The sequence below is a fragment of the Lissotriton helveticus genome, chromosome 11 (genome assembly GCF_964261635.1).
Source record: "Lissotriton helveticus chromosome 11, aLisHel1.1, whole genome shotgun sequence".
Lineage (NCBI taxonomy): Eukaryota > Metazoa > Chordata > Amphibia > Caudata > Salamandridae > Lissotriton > Lissotriton helveticus.
In genome coordinates, this window is record NC_136072.1 from 805,784,456 (window position 1) to 805,801,576 (window position 17,121).

General features: G+C 42.8%; 1 long non-coding RNA gene across 2 annotated transcripts in view; it reads right to left on the minus strand.

The window, feature by feature from the left end:
• Positions 1-267: 267 nt before the first annotated feature.
• Positions 268-17,121, minus strand: part of LOC144791190 (uncharacterized) — a 129,519-nt gene continuing 112,665 nt past the window's right edge. For both annotated transcript variants that reach the window (XR_013602325.1, XR_013602324.1), the window contains exon 4: positions 268-1,914. This is a non-coding gene — a long non-coding RNA (uncharacterized LOC144791190). The remainder of the gene's footprint in view (positions 1,915-17,121) is intronic.

A 17,121-nucleotide genomic window follows, 5' to 3' on the forward strand; every position in this document is an offset into this window, starting at 1 on the left:
AATACTTACGATATAACACATCACCCAATGCAATGTCTGCTCAATTTTGATGTCATCCCACATAGACATCCATCCAACATTTCCCCTTGTCCTGTGTAACTCTAGCACTGGCTCCAAGGTCACATCATAGTAACTACTTCAACTGGATCAGCAATCAGGGATGAAACAAACAGAACTGAACTCACACATCACTAAATATACAATAACAACAAATAGACAAAAAAGTAATAGCAGGACCAACGCCTTCAAAAGTAGGACAAGTTTAATTGAATGGATAGCCAGTCCATATTGGCACACTGTGCCACAGCACAAGGCGGTGCCACCAAACTTGCCTTTACTGACACTGCTGGGGAACCTCCTCACAAACGGGCATTCATTGGGCATAGCAAGCACCACAACGATGGTACTTGGGAAGGGGGGGCAGAGGTTTAGAGAGGGGTGGTTTCGTTTTGGGATGGGGTTTCTCGGGTTTGGGGGGTTTGGGCTGGGTTTAGGGGGTGGGAATTTTTGTTTTCAGTGTTAGAGTGGAAGGGTTGGGTGTGGAAGTTTTTTTCTTTTGGGCTTTGTCCAGGGGTGGTGGGGATGCTTTTTTTCAGGGTTGGAGTAGGAAGTGGAAGGGATGGGTTTGGTGTGGGAGTTTTTTGCGGCCGTTTTAGGGCTGGATTCAGGGTGTGGGGATGCATTTGTTCAGGGGTAGAGTGGGAAGTGGAAGGGATGGGTTTGGGTGTGGGAGATGTTTTTGGGACTTTGGGGGGTCAGGTGTAAGAGGGGGTAAGGCAAGGGTATACATGTCATCCTCACAGGGAAAATAGGTGTTTGGGATGGAGTTTGGGTTGGGAGGAAGACAGAGTGGAAGTGTGAGCTGGGTCTGCTGCCTGCACTGTGTGTTGTGTTGGTGACTGTGAGTGTTTGCTTTTTTTAGTGGGAGTGATGTGAATGTGCTGGGTGTTGTGGAGAAGTCTGTGGCTAGTGGTGTGATGTCTGTGGGAATACTGGGTGTTGTTGAGGGGTCTGTGGATGTTGGTGCGGTATCTGCGAGAATGCTGGGGGTTGTAGAGTGGCCTGTGGCTGTTGCTGTAGTGTCTGTGTGAATGTTGTGTGATGTGTAGAGGCCTGTGAGTGTGACTGTTGTGTCTGCAGGTACGGGTGTGTCTGTTGAGGGCTCTGTATGTGTTTCTGTGGTCCCTGGGGGTGGGGTGGTGATTGTCTGCTGTGTGCATATATGTTTGAGGTATTGTATGTCTTGTGTTTATGTTTGGTGCTTGTGTCTGATGTAGTGTGTGCATGCTTAGGTGTCCTGTGCTTGGGATGGGAATAGGGAATTTAGAGGGAGAAGAGGCAGGATGAGGGGGGAAGGTTGGGATGGGTGGAGGGCTGCCGTGAAGAAGGAGGCCAGAGTCTGAAAAGATCTCTGTAGTGCAGACATGGCAGAGTAAATGCCTTCCTTATATGCAACCACCTGGGTCAACTTGTTGCTTTGCCCTTGAATGGCATTCAGGACTGCAGTCTGACCCACTGAGATGCTCTTTAGGAGGTCAATAGCCTACTCACTTAGGGCAGTGGGGCTAACAAGGGCAGGGACTTGAGGTGCCTGGGGTGAAGGAGACTGCTCCTCTTTTAGGGGCACAGAAATGCCCAACGTGTGGGGGGACAAAAGGGAGGGTGGCAATGGACCTGTGGGTGGCAGAGAAGGATGAAGGTGGAACTAATCCTGTTGGGCCCGCCACCACTCGGGAGTGTCCACCGGAAGATGACTCAGATGATGATGAGCTTGAGATGCTGTCCTCTGGTCACCCCTCACACCCTACTGGTCACTGGGTCTGTCCATTTCTAACATTTCACAGCCGGAACTGCTGGAACCAACTGTGTTCCCACTGGCGTTGGCCCTTTTTTCTCTGCTTGCACTGGATGTATCTGAAATGACATGTAACATGGGTTTATTACAACTGCGTTTCCACACCTGACCATCACAAAGCAACAGAAAGCATTGAAGAAGTCCACATATCACACCACCTTTGTGGTTCGCTCCATAGGCTTCAAATTTAGCAAGAGCACATGCAATCATATTACATAACCTGCAAGCAGTTGGTCCACTCATGTCATAATCCCAGACAGGCTCAAATGGATTGGTGGAATTGTCTCCACTTCATCCTTATGTCTATACTAGGATAGTTGATCACCTTGAATTATTTGGCACTTGTTGTATGTCATTGTAAAAAGATGTAACCAAACAGGAAGGATTCAAGTGTGAGATTTACACAATGCTCACACAAGACCCAGAGGCAAACAAGTCTAACTATCACTCAGAACACATCATGATATCATGAAGGTCAAGTTGACCAAAAGGACATAAACCCAGTTACACAGTATTACACAAGAACAACCTATTAACCAAGGTCAAAATTCTGTTTGTGAGCAAAAACACAAGGTCTGCCTTCACAGACTTAATTTCATTTGACAAGATATTTGAAATATTCTAATAGTATTATGGATATCACAGTATACTACAAAGCACATATAAAAAAGATATTTAGTTAAAAAGAATTTTTATTCATATGGAATCAAACTTAGACCTCCCTAAGGGTTACAATCTATGAAGATATTTACGTGTCTCTTTATTTTAAACAGACAAATATAATTTGTTAAAAACAGTCGACGCAGCGTTTCGGTGTACAGTAGATCATTTCCACCGTCATCAGGACGAAACAATTCTTTTATTTAAATATAAATATAAATAAAAAAAACAATACATTTAGATGCCTAGCATATACTGTGAACCCTAGTATTTAATTATTAACATTGTCTCTTTGTGATACTAAAACATATCAAATTTTTATTAAAAACATTTTTAGTTAAAAACATTTTTAGTTTAAAATTTTTTTTTTTTTTTGGGGAGAACCAAGTACAATAGTAATATCTGCTGACAGCTATCTCCATCTCACATTGCCACACCAGTAATGGACAAAATGGGGTAAGACCAATTTACCCTGATATTTCTTAAAAGATTGAACTCATTTGACTTTTACTCTTGTTCTTAAGCGGCCATAGATTACCGTCTTGAAGACAATAATTCATACCTTATTGTATGAGCCGGATTATGTTTCATCAATTTCGTAATCCCTAGGGCATTCAAAGTATTCACCTCAGTTTCGGCTATTCACTTGACGCCTTTGGAGTAAAAATATAAAAGGCATTGGTCATTTCTTATTGACTGTATTCAAATCTAATTGGAAAAAATCTTGCATCCATTCATAGGTGAATTTACCTTTTAAAACATCTGACCACTCCCTGTTATAATTGTACGTTGGAGCCACCGTCTTGTACGAAATGGTTGCAGAAATAGACTGAATAATCTCAATAATAGCTAAAAGAAAACGGGAACCCTTCTTATTATTGGAATTTATTACTTTCTTCGCTTTATTATTTCGCCTGTTTATCACTATATCTTGGCCCCGACTTACCCCTGAATATCGGCTTGACCAAACAATTTATTTCGTTGGTTCTTCTATAGTGGGTCGCCGTATTTTGTCTGGTCTCTTTATTTCAATTTGGACCTCGGGCTCTAAACGTGAAAGAATACGAACAAAAGGGAACATTTTGAGTATTCAATTGGCCACCGTAGGCTGATTCAGAGTTACTTGTGCACATTGCTTAACTGTTTACTCTGAACTCCGCGCTCCTGTGTCTATTCTTAATGTTATTGGTGCGCGTTCGTGTGGCATTAGAGATATCTTACGCACGGTAACAATAAGGGCAGTGATCCTACACCAGGGACAAGCAGAGAATCTTTCTCTTTTTTAGACCATTGCCAGCCGAACCCCAATCAAAATCGTGGGAGAGGACTGGGAGAGGGAGTTTCTACTCCTAGAACCCACAGCAAAAACGTCCATACATGAGAACCAGAAGCCAGGCGATGTGGGACTAGAAAATAAAGCAGCTATTATTAATCTTTCTAGCACAGCCCTTACTAAAGATGAAACCATGGTATTAGAGAAGGGATTAGGATATGCCATATGCACCCAGATTGATACATTTAGTTTTGAGAGAGACCTACAAAACTTTTTCAGAAAAATTAGGTTGCAGGATTTTTTTAAGAACAAAGAGAGTTCCAATATGCAACCATTAAACAAATCAGGTTTCAAACCTAAGTCGAATTGGACACCATCTTTAAATTTAGTAAATAAAAATATTGAACTCTTTGAAAAAGTTGTTGATAAGAATATTGGGGATCTTTTGTCCCAAAAACTTCATTGGCAGAACAACCTCAGCCCTGGAGAAAAAATAGCCTTGAATAACTTAGAGAGCAGTAAGGATTTAACTATAAAACCAGGAGATAAAGAGGTAGCATTATTGGAATGGATACCGAGGACTATACCAATAGGATGCTTCTCCTGCTGAATAACACTTTACATTACCATAAATCAAGTAGAACAGAATGGAACGAGTTGATACAAAAAGTAGGGAGATTACTTGATTTTGCCAAAGATGATGTGATTTTATGTTAAGACGAGTATAAGTTTTAAAAAAATATGAACCCCAGAATCCCAGCAATATACAGCCTTCCTAAAGTACTTAAGGATCTGGCCAATCCACCGATGAGACCCATTGTCTCCAGCATTGATTCAGTAACAGAGCCACTTTGTAAATATGTGGACAAATTTCTTCAACCGTCTGTCAAATGGCATAGATTAAAGACACCACTGATATGATCAACAAAACTGAGCACTTGCCCTACAATATAAATACACAGTGGTTAGTGACCCTAGATATAGAGGCCCTCTATACAAACATCCCTCAGGATGATACTATCACTATGTTGGAGGGCCTCTTGACTGAAAATGGTGGAGATTTGTCCGCTCATTCAGCATTTATTGTAGAATGCATGGAAATTATACTAAAGAATAACATATTTATGTTTAGGAATGACTACTACAGGCAGGTCAAGGGCACCAGCATGGGAGCCACCTGTGCTCCCAGTTTGGCCTGCCTGTATGTGGCAGCGTTTAAAAATAAACACATCTTTAATACTGTGGCACCATTTTACGAGAACATCTCGTGTTGGTCCCGGTATATTGATGATGTTTTTTTCTTGTGGACAGGGACATCTGAAGATCTTAATGACTTCGAAATTGGCTTTACCTTGGGGATGTTAATTTAAAATTTACTTCGAATTACGCCAAGGAAAGCATTGATTTTCTTGATATCAAGATTAAACACGTAGAGGGCAAATTATCTGTAGAATTATACACAAAGCCTACTGACCGCAACACAATGCTCCATTATAGGAGCAACCATCCTAGTTGCCAAAAGAATAATATCCCATTTGGGTAGTATCTAAGAATACGCCGAAACTGTACAGATGTAAGAGACTTCAATGGACATGCTGATGCTCTGACAAAAAAATTACAGAACAGAGGCTATCCTAGGAAATTAGTTAGACAAGCCTACAAAAGAGCAAAGTACTATGATAGAGATTCCCTATTTAGTGAAAAAACTGAGAAAATAAACAATGCAGACGCACAGTTGATTTTTGTGACAAATTTCAGTTGCGCTAGCAATCAGATGAAGAACATCATTAATAGAAATTGGCAAATACTAAATGACAAAGAGAATGTAGAACTGCCCAAACTGATGTTTAGCTTCAGACGGAATTGTACGATCGTTAATAGATTAGTGTATACATATAGGGAAGACACAACGCAAAAACAACTTAGCATAAATAATGCCCCTTTACCAGTAGGGAATTTTGCTTGCTGTATGTGCAAAAATTGCAGTAGTGTGATGAAAGGCGAGGAGGTTGTGTACAATGACATCACACATAAGCTAAAAAAATTTATTAACTGTAAAACAAAGGATTTAATTTACCTTATAATGTACCCGGGCAAGAAAGGCTCTATAGGAGAGACGTCACGAGAACTAAGGACCAGAATCCCAGAACACAAATCAGCAATAAGAACAAAGAAATGAACAGCTCCATTAGTGGAACATTGGATCACTCACAACCACACAATAGATGAGTTAAAGTGGTGTGGGATAGAAGTAATGCAGCATAGCATAAGAGGAGGAAATAGTATTGTTAAGAGGAAAAAGCGTGAACAATTTTACATGTCCTACTTTAATTCTTATAGAAATGGATTAAACAATAAAGAGGAATGGGAGAGATTAATTCTATAAAAACTATGGGCTCACGTTGATCCTCATTACGAAAGATGACTGCAAACAATGGTGTATACTGTACGATTAGGTGCTGATAATTGTGAACCAAAAAGGAATACTGAGTAAATGGCATCTGCCATTGTTATTTGTTACTTGTTACTTATTTCGCCACAATGTTATTTTGGATTAATGTTAAAGGAAAATGTGTTTTGACTATGACATAATATTTCGCTTGAGTCCCGTTGTAATAAGTTTTCTTCAGTCTGAATATCAACAATATGGCCCCTGTAACTGTTCATGAAGACCAAATACTCTTAGACTGTCCAAATGAATTATGTTATTGATTAGTTTTATTGGTATGTGGCTAGTAAACATGTATAACAGTTACACCACTATGTAAGAAAATATGGTAGTAGATCACGGTAACATTATTGTAACATTGAGTCATTAATAGGTTCAGTGATGATGAATTATGTATAATATGAATGTTAGCAAACAAATTAAGAGTCCTGGGTAATATCAGTATGTTAGTGGATAAAACGAAAACTTATTCCAATATGGCCGCCAGATAGCGATGCTTAAGATTCCATTTGAATGCCTGAGCTAGCGCATCGGGCCGGTTTAAGTCCCTTCGGTTCGGTAACTAAAATACGGATTTGAGTTGGTTAGATCACTAATAATAAAGGAATGAAACTAAAAATGCATACAGATTTAATATCTGTTTCGGCTAACACACGAAAGAACGTAATGTGTACTTCCGGGGACAACACACCGGACCCGTGTAAATGGCATCGTATTCCGGAAGTATTTCTTTCTAAAACTTCCGGGATTGAACGTTGAAGCAGGGAGCCCGCTTTTAATTTATCTGGTATGTGTGAGAATCAAACATAGCGTAGTAATAATAGCGAGGATATACAGAGTGCCATGCTAATGCGTCTAGCACTATTTGTTTGGATACTGGCGAAAACAATTCTAGTTCACTTAAATGTGTTTCGTGTAATTGTAGTTCACTTTAAAAGTGGTCGTAAGTAAAATAACAGCCAGCACCATTTCAAAATGTATGTGCGATGTAAATATCGAATACTAGACGCTTGGTTAGTAAATTTAACTTATAAAACAACAACTCGTAGTGAAGGGTCCGAGGGAATGTTTAGCGACCAAACAGGTGAATACCCCCAGTGTAACTACATAAAGAACAAAGTACCTGTAGGTCGAATAACGCTGAGATAGTTGAACAAACACTGGGCAAATTGCACATTGAAGATTGAATCAATAATCAAAAATCAAACTGGCTTACAACAATTGCTGTTTGAGTCCTATCAGCCCATCAAAATGGCGGAGCCTCATCATGTAGGACACCCAAACCTCGGTCTGTGTGCGAACGCCCAGGTGTATTTTGGCTTCGCATCACTCGGCCATGGTTTGGTCACCGCAGTTGTACTTGCCAATGGTGGAGCTGATATGTGCAGTGCAAAAAATTAATCATGTGAAGTGTCTAAAATGGCTGTCGAAGCAAACAAAGACCTTTATTAGTGTTTGCCTAGACGTCAGATTAAAAATAGTGAGAGGACAGTGTGAAAAAATCACTGTCTAAATTGCTTGGTGGAATTCTTAAGTAGGGCCAACATGTTTCTGCCATATGGTGAAAGTTCACCGGCATTCATCAGGGCCAAGCTCTTATGTGTGCTACTGCAATAACTCTATCAATCGTGCTTGATGAAAAAAATGTTAAGAAAATCTAACAGACCATTATCAAGAAAAGAAAGGTGGTCATTAAAGACCATCCTACCACATCTTCTCAATTGGCTCGACAAATGCACGTAGTCTTCCCTGTAACAAATACAAGAAGAGAAGAAAAACACGTAGGTTGTACATACACGTGGTGCTCATTAAAGAACAAACATGAAAATAAGACTTATGTGCGCACTTAGTGAGAAGTGCTATTCTTGTGCAAAACCAGTGATAGTTCAACTAAACTCAGCCATGCCAATCACGACTTAGTGATGGCCACTTGAAAAGTGCGCTATATGTCGCTGACAGATAATCTGTATTTTATTTCAAAAACTTAATATAACACTTACCCAACTATGCGTGGGAAGAAAGCCTCACCTCACCCGGCAACTGCTCGGAAGGAAAAGGCCCCGCTCTAAACATGTAAGTAAAGACAGTTTCTTGATGAGATACCTGTCAAAAGCTAAGGCTCTGTTACAGTTTAAAACCCAACCGTTTTCTGCGCTGTCCACCATGGTCACCCCCACGGGAACCAAGATGGAAGCACTCAACGACTAAACCCAAAAACCTCCTCTAGCAAGTCCTAGTTTATAACTGCATGTTGTTGAATAACGCAGATCAATTTTACATACAACAGCTTAGTGGTATTGCTGGTGATGAGCGTGAAATTAACTTAGATGTACTCATACCTATAGGGGGGATGGTTATCACCTGTGTTATACCTCTCCTAGAACCACAATGTTTACAATGAGGTAATAACTCAACCCCAGGTCACAGGGTTCATTCTTGCATATTAAAAGAAAGGGTCACTCGTCTTTTGGAACTTGATGCCAATGTGCACGTATTTAATCAAGGTAAACCGTGGCTACATACACTACATGACTGAGACGAATCAATTGATGTCAACAGGTCTTAGTTTTACTTTAACTTTAACAGGACAGGCCCCACAACAGGAGCTGCGACTTAGTAGTGAACTTGAGCACTAGGGTCATTACACCAACTGAAAATGCTGTCTTGAACAAAGGGTTGGGTTTTGTCCCCACGAATGAGGGAGATCTTTTCAACCTAAGGTGCGAACTCGAAAGCTTCTATAGGAAAGTAAGCTTGCACTTCTTTTTCAAAATACCACGTTCTAATGCGGGAGAGGTTGACATGCATGACCAGGATGAACATAACACTGGCCTTAAACCCAAATCAACCTTCACACCCGTGAACCAACAAGTACCAGCCAGTGTTCTAGCCTTCGAGCAAGCAGTTACCCATGAGGTCATGAACAATACCCAACAACGTAAGAACTTCTTTTCCAACAAGTCTACCTCGGAGAAACTAGCACTGTCTACCCTAGCAAATGACAAATCTCTCACCATCAAGCCCGCCGATAAGGGCGGTGCCATAGTGCTACAAGACACTAGTACCTATCATGAAGAATGTCAGAGACAACTGAACGACACCAGAGCATATCGCCGTCTCAGTGAAGATCCCACTCTAAGAATCTCGAATGATATCAAGAGTCTAGTAGAAGAAGGATCATCGGAAGGCTGCATCACTCCTCAGGAAGCATGATATCTCATTACAGCACATCCAGTTATTCCATATTTCTATTGCCTTCCCAAAATACACAAGGCCCAGAGACCGCCTCCTGGACGACCCATCATATCTGGGATAGGCTCTTTACTTGAGCCTTTATCTACTTTCGTAGATTTCTTTTTGAAACCTATAGTCAAGGAGACACCGACATATTTGCAAGACACAGGGGATGTACTTAGCTTATTAACAGATGCAGAGTTCAACGTCGAGACAGACCTTCTGGTTAGCTTCGACGTTGAGTCTTTGTATACCTCCATCCCGCAACAAGAAACGTTAGATTGCATCAGAATCCTCCTAGAGGCCAGACAAATGGACACGATAACACCAGTAGCCTTCATAATGGAGTGCGCAAGGCTTGCCATGATGGAGAATTTTTTCCAGTACCGAAATGACCTCTTCTCCAGGTCTCAGGGACCTCAATGGGGAGCGTCTTCGCACCTAGCCTAGCCAATCTCTACATGCACCAATTTGAACAAGATCATGTATTGAACCACAGTAACCCATTTAGTCATCAGGTGGTACTGTGGAAACGATACATTGATGACATCTTGGTGATCTGGAGAGGCTCTTCCACTGAGGTGTCGTCCTTTCACACGTGGCTGAACTCAAGGAACCAGTTTCTGAAGTTTACTATGGAGAGTAGCAAAGAAAAACTTGTGTACCTTGACCTCCAGATTTTTTCAGCAGAGGGAGGCTTACAGAGTGAACTCTTCAAGAAACCCATGGCACGGAACTCGCTACTATCTTTCCAGAGCTTCCACCCCCAATCACTGCGTGAAAATTTACCGGTGGGTCAATTTCTCAGGGTGAGACGGAACTGCTCCTCTACCAGTTTATACAATCACCATGCTGAAGAACTGTCATCTATTCTGAGAGACCGGCACTATCCCAAGCACCTTGTACGCCGAGCATGCAAGAGAGCCTTCAACAACAATCGGGAGGCACTCTTGCAACATAAGAGATTAGATGCCACCAGAGATCGGATGACTATGGTGCTGAATGTGTAATTATGTTCAGCTGTTCTCCCACCAGCGCGTTGACGCATGCGCACTGGCGTAACAACCCTCCTGCCGTAGACCGCGCATGCGCAGATGATGAAGAGTCGTCAGACGCGCATGCGTGTTGGAGTCAAGCTCACCTCCGTGAGCTACGCAGGCGTAACCAACAAGTGTTGCCAGTCGCGCATGCGAGGAACGCTGCAGCGCCACGATGTCACTACGAGCTTTAGGTTAACTCGAGATCCTTTGTCTGAATAGACTGTATACTGGCGGCGGGCGCCAACTAATATCCCGGCCTGAGGGCATCATGACTCTTAGTGGCTTGAGAAAGTGCAGCTCTAAGACCTGAACAGGCGGGTACTGTGCAAATACACAGAATGAAGTATTAACCTTACTGGATCCAGACCGGATACCAAACAATGCCTGAATGTCATAACATTGTGGGTTTAAAGCCGGTTGAGACCCACACTTGCGGAAACACGGTATAGACCCGGGCCTAGAGTGTAAAGCATTAAAAGAAAAAGAAAAAGAAAAACTATCAATGCTGTAGCGCCACAATGTCACTACAAGCTTTAGGTTAACACGAGATCCTTTGTCTCATACCCTACATACTGGCGGCAGGCGCCAACCAATATCCCAGCTTGGGAACAACATAACTCTTAGTGAGAATGCAGCTCTATGACCTGAGCGGGAAGGTACTGTGTGATTCAAAGAATGAAGGATTGACCTTCCTAGATCCAGACCGGATACCAATCAATGCCTGTATGTCATAGCCTCGTGGATTGATAGCCGGTTGAGACCCACACTCGCGAAAATTCGGTGTGTACAACGGTATAGACCCAGGCCTTAGGTATAATGCGTTACAGGAAAACTGCCAAACTGGTAAAGATGCTGATGAAAACACGGAGGGATCAGAATTTAAACCCTTCGATGTACAGTGATGTCTATCTTTCATTGTGAGGCGATGTCTATCTTTCATTGTAAAGAACCTGTAGGTCAATGCATAGGGCTCTGATTACAAAAGATAATGTAGAGACCTAAAATCAGATCAAGTTACCGTTCTATGAGTACCAGATGGCAAGTGTTGCACTCAGATCGAGACCCACGGAATGTTGTCATTGAGCCCGTTAGTATCAGACTTCAATTTGAAGATCCACCGTTGTTCCTTGACAAAGAGAAAATGTGAGACATCAGCAATGTGTGGCGGGATGTATGGCTGTTCCAATACCACCCATGCTAAGTCCTCTGCTTTATGTTTTGCTTCTAAGAAGTGGTTTGTGAGGCCTGTGGATTGTTTCTTACACCGGATTGTGCTTTTATGTTCGCTAATGCGAGACTTGATCATTCTCGTTGTGTGGCCCACATACTGCTTCTTACAGGGACAAGTGATCAAATAGATCAATTTCTCTGAGTTACAGTTTGTGTGTTTTGTTAAGCGCCAGGGTCTATTGGTGCCGATGTCTATCGACAGGGTCTTCCTTGTCTGTGGACATGCCGCACAGCTGCCACAGGGGTAATGGCCTTGCACTGGGTTGGTGTTCCAGAGGGTATTCGTTGCTTGCTTCGTATCCATCCGTGGTCTGGTGTGAACCAGGCTGTCCCTGATGGATGGTCCTCTCCTGAATGCGAAAAGTGGGCGAGGTATAGCTCCTGCCGCTGTATTTAAGATCTTCCAGTGTTTTAAAATGATCTTCTTCACGACATTTGAGGATGTAGTGAAAGTTTGCACCATAGTCATCCGATCTCTGGTGGCATCTAATCTCTTATGTTGCAAGAGTGCCTCCCGATTGTTGTTGAAGGCTCTCTTGCATGCTCGGCGTACAAGGTGCTTGGGATAGTGCCGGTCTCTCAGATTAGATGACAGTTCTTCAGCATGGTGATTGTATAAACTGGTAGAGGAGCAGTTCCGTCTCACCCTGAGAAATTGACCCACCGGTAAATTTTCACGCAGTGATTGGGGGTGGAAGCTCTGGAAAGATAGTAGCGAGTTCCGTGCCATGGGTTTCTTGAAGAGTTCACTCTGTAAGCCTCCCTCTGCTGAAAAAATCTGGAGGTCAAGGTACGCAAGTTTTTCTTTGCTACTCTCCATAGTAAACTTCAGAAACTGGTTCCTTGAGTTCAGCCACGTGTGAAAGGACGACACCTCAGTGGAAGAGCCTCTCCAGATCACCAAGATGTCATCAATGTATCGTTTCCACAGTACCACCTGATGACTAAATGGGTTACTGTGGTTCAATACATGATCTTGTTCAAATTGGTGCATGTAGAGATTGGCTAGGCTAGGTGCGAAGACGCTCCCCATTGAGGTCCCTGAGACCTGGAGATAGAGGTCATTTCGGTACTGGAAAAAATTCTCCATCATGGCAAGCCTTGCGCACTCCATTATGAAGGCTACTGGTGTTATCGTGTCCATTTGTCTGGCCTCTAGGAGGATTCTGATGCAATCTAACTTTTCTTGTTGCGGGATGGAGGTATACAAAGACTCAACGTCGAAGCTAACCAGAAGGTCTGTCTCGACGTTGAACTCTGCATCTGTTAATAATCTAAGTACATCCCCTGTGTCTTGCAAATATGTCGGTGTCTCCTTGACTATAGGTTTCAAAAAGAAATCTACGAAAGTAGATAAAGGCTCAAGTAAAGAGCCTATCCCAGATATGATGGGTCGTCCAGGAGGCGGTCTCTGGGCCTTGTGTATTTTGGGAAGGCAATAGAAATATGGAATAACTGGATGTGCTGTAATGAGATATCTTGCTTCCTGAGGAGTGATCCAGCCTTCCGATGATCCTTCTTCTACTAGACTCTTGATATCATTCGAGATTCTTAGAGTGGGATCTTCACTGAGACGGCGATATGCTCTGGTGTCGTTCAGTTGTCTCTGACATTCTTCATGATAGGTACTAGTGTCTTGTAGCACTATGGCACCGCCCTTATCGGCGGGCTTGATGGTGAGAGATTTGTCATTTGCTAGGGTAGACAGTGCTAGTTTCTCCGAGGTAGACATGTTGGAAAAGAAGTTCTTACGTTGTTGGGTATTGTTCATGGCCTCATGCGTAACTGCTTGCTCGAAGGCTAGAACACTGGCTGGTACTTGTTGGTTCACGGGTGTGAAGGTTGATTTGGGTTTAAGGCCAGTGTTATGTTCATCCTGGTCATGCATGTCAACCTCTCCCGCATTAGAACGTGGTATTTTGAAAAAGAAGTGCAAGCTTACTTTCCTATAGAAGCTTTCGAGTTCGCACCTTAGGTTGAAAAGATCTCCCTCATTCGTGGGGACAAAACCCAACCCTTTGTTCAAGACAGCATTTTCAGTTGGTGTAATGACCCTAGTGCTCAAGTTCACTACTAAGTCGCAGCTCCTGTTGTGGGGCCTGTCCTGTTAAAGTTAAAGTAAAACTAAGACCTGTTGACATCAATTGATTCGTCTCAGTCATGTAGTGTATGTAGCCACGGTTTACCTTGATTAAATACGTGCACATTGGCATCAAGTTCCAAAAGACGAGTGACCCTTTCTTTTAATATGCAAGAATGAACCCTGTGACCTGGGGTTGAGTTATTACCTCATTGTAAACATTGTGGTTCTAGGAGAGGTATAACACAGGTGATAACCATCCCCCCTATAGGTATGAGTACATCTAAGTTAATTTCACGCTCATCACCAGCAATACCAATAAGCTGTTGTATGTAAAATTGATCTGCGTTATTCAACAACATGCAGTTATAAACTAGGACTTGCTAGAGGAGGTTTTTGGGTTTAGTCGTTGAGTGCTTCCATCTTGGTTCCCGTGGGGGTGACCATGCTGGACAGCGCAGAAAACGGTTGGGTTTTAAACTGTAACAGAGCCTTAGCTTTTGACAGGTATCTCATCAAGAAACTGTCTTTACTTACATGTTTAGAGCGGGGCCTTTTCCTTCCGAGCAGTTGCCGGGTGAGGTGAGGCTTTCTTCCCACGCATAGTTGGGTAAGTGTTATATTAAGTTTTTGAAATAAAATACAGATTATCTGTCAGCGACATATAGCGCACTTTTCAAGTGGCCATCACTAAGTCGTGATTGGCATGGCTGAGTTTAGTTGAACTATCACTGGTTTTGCACAAGAATAGCACTTCTCACTAAGTGCGCACATAAGTCTTATTTTCATGTTTGTTCTTTAATGAGCACCACATGTATGTACAACCTACGTGTTTTTCTTCTCTTCTTGTATTTGTTACAGGGAAGACTACGTGCATTTGTCGAGCCAATTGAGAAGATGTGGTAGGATGGTCTTTAATGACCACCTTTCTTTTCTTGATAATGGTCTGTTAGATTTTCTTAACATTTTTTTCATCAAGCACGATTGATAGTGTTATTGCAGTAGCACACATAAGAGCTTGGCCCTGATGAATGCCGGTGAACTTTCACCATATGGCAGAAACATGTTGGCCCTACTTAAGAATTCCACCAAGCAATTTAGACAGTGATTTTTTAAGACTGTCCTCTCACTATTTTTAATCTGACGTCTAGGCAAACACTAATAAAGGTCTTTGTTTGCTTCGACAGCCATTTTAGACACTTCACATGATTCATTTTTTGCACTGCACATATCAGCTCGGGAGACGATTTTGAAAAACTGCCGACACCGCCGAGAGTCACACTCACCTCTCTGACGCCCGCAGAAGACGGCAGAAGCCTTCGCCTGCAACGCCGCCACCGCCCAGAGTCAGGGGACACCGGACTCCGCGCCGCCGCTCCGGGAGACTCCAGGTCCCGGCAGGCAACGCGGCGGCGCGTCTGTGTGACGCGGTAGCGCCCTGTGAGCGCCAACTGAGACGCTCAAAAGGAGGAGCACCCACGCGAGCGGGACGCCCGGGGCTAAGCCCGGGCAAAGGGCGGGCCCTCTACGGCCCTCATCGGCACAAGACGGCCAGGCTAGGCCACATCCTTTGTTTATTTCTTTCTGTGCAACAGGGGATCATCATTACAACTGTCTACGGAAAGTAGTGGTGTTCCTGATGCTGGTACAGTCATTAGTACGAATGATTTTGTAAAGGAGTCTGCTGATATCTGCACAAACCTGAAGTAAGACTCTTTTGCTTTAATTTTTGGATTATATATTTTATCTACTAATTGAGCAGTGGGCATAAGACTTACACATTTGTTCTCTAAATATGCGTAAAAGAAACAATCATACGGCACCCGACACACCGAAGAACACCATGGAGAACTATCTTGTTCAAGTGGTTAGTCAAATAAACAGCAAGCGCAGACAATCGTTAGGTCTGTCCCAATCACCAATTCTTCATCCCATGAGCCCACCTACCTCCTCACAAACCAATGAATCCCTGTTAATAGACCTGAACATTGATCTTCAGGTACCAGCTTCCCCAGAAACTGTTAATAGCGACGTGAGCACATTGAATGTGAGGGACATCGATCATCATGTGGTTAATGAATCTGATGCACAGGTCATCATTGAGGTCGAAGGAACTAATGACAATGATCAAGAAGCTGTGGAGGATGACTTATCGGTCAAACCATCCTCCAGGGCAGTCAGAGCCTGTCGCAGACTACAAAATAAACGTGGGGGGGCACGCTCTGGGAAAAACAAGGCTACACCACCACCACCAAAGGAAAAAAACATATGTAAGAACAATGAGGAAAATATTTCAAGGGACACTTTGAACGAGGACCTAATGACTAAAATAGCGGAGCTGTTAGAAATAAAAATACAGACAATTATCAAGCCACTTATCAGTAAGATTGATAAACTCTCCGCAGAGATAAAGAAGCTTGGGAGTGCACAAAATGGCCTAGCAGATGCAATAGGCAATGCCCTTAGTAATGTCAACAAAGATAGTGATCCCCCAGAGAAGGATAATGTACCCGATGTAACACCAGACGCTATTCCTCCAGTAATAATTCCTGTTGAATGTCCACAAACTTCTGGCAATAATTCCACCAATTTGCCACAAGAAGCCCCTATTGAACGACCAACTGATTCCATGCAAACTATAGTGCACTCTTGCCTTGGCGAAAACCAAACACAATTTGTAGTTGAAGCAGCACCGTTAGTGCTTGTGTTAGCCAATACACCAACCCTATTACCAGACCAAACTGAGTCAGCCTCATCATTAAAAAGTAAGGCATTATACTGGCTCTCAAATAATATGCGGCTAGCGCAGGGGGGTGAACAGCGGTTGGCCGATGAAATTAAAACAGCAAGGAGGGTTGGTTGGATAGGTAATAAGCAGAAAAAATGGAAGGGCGACTGTGTGATATTAAACTTCTCGTCTGCAGCTGCTCTTCCAGATATCTTACCAAATATCCTCCCACCACAAAAGAGAAGTAGCTCTATAGTCCCCCTTACACTTGAATTTTTCTATAATGAAATAGAAAAGGCCAACATTCAAAAACCCCGGAAGCCAGTTTGGGCAACAAGAGCGCATGGTTGGGGAGGGGGACCATCAGTTTCTGATATGATTTATGCTCCCCAAAATGGAGTGGGTAAATGGCTACCAAACCAACATAACATTTTCCAAAACACTACCTTAGGGCAAAATTGGAATCAGATGGCCAGACAAGGGCCTGGTATAATAACTAATAATTGTGGTCCTGCAGGAAATGCCAAATACAATGGAGGATGGCTAGGTATGCAGCAGAATACACGGTATCC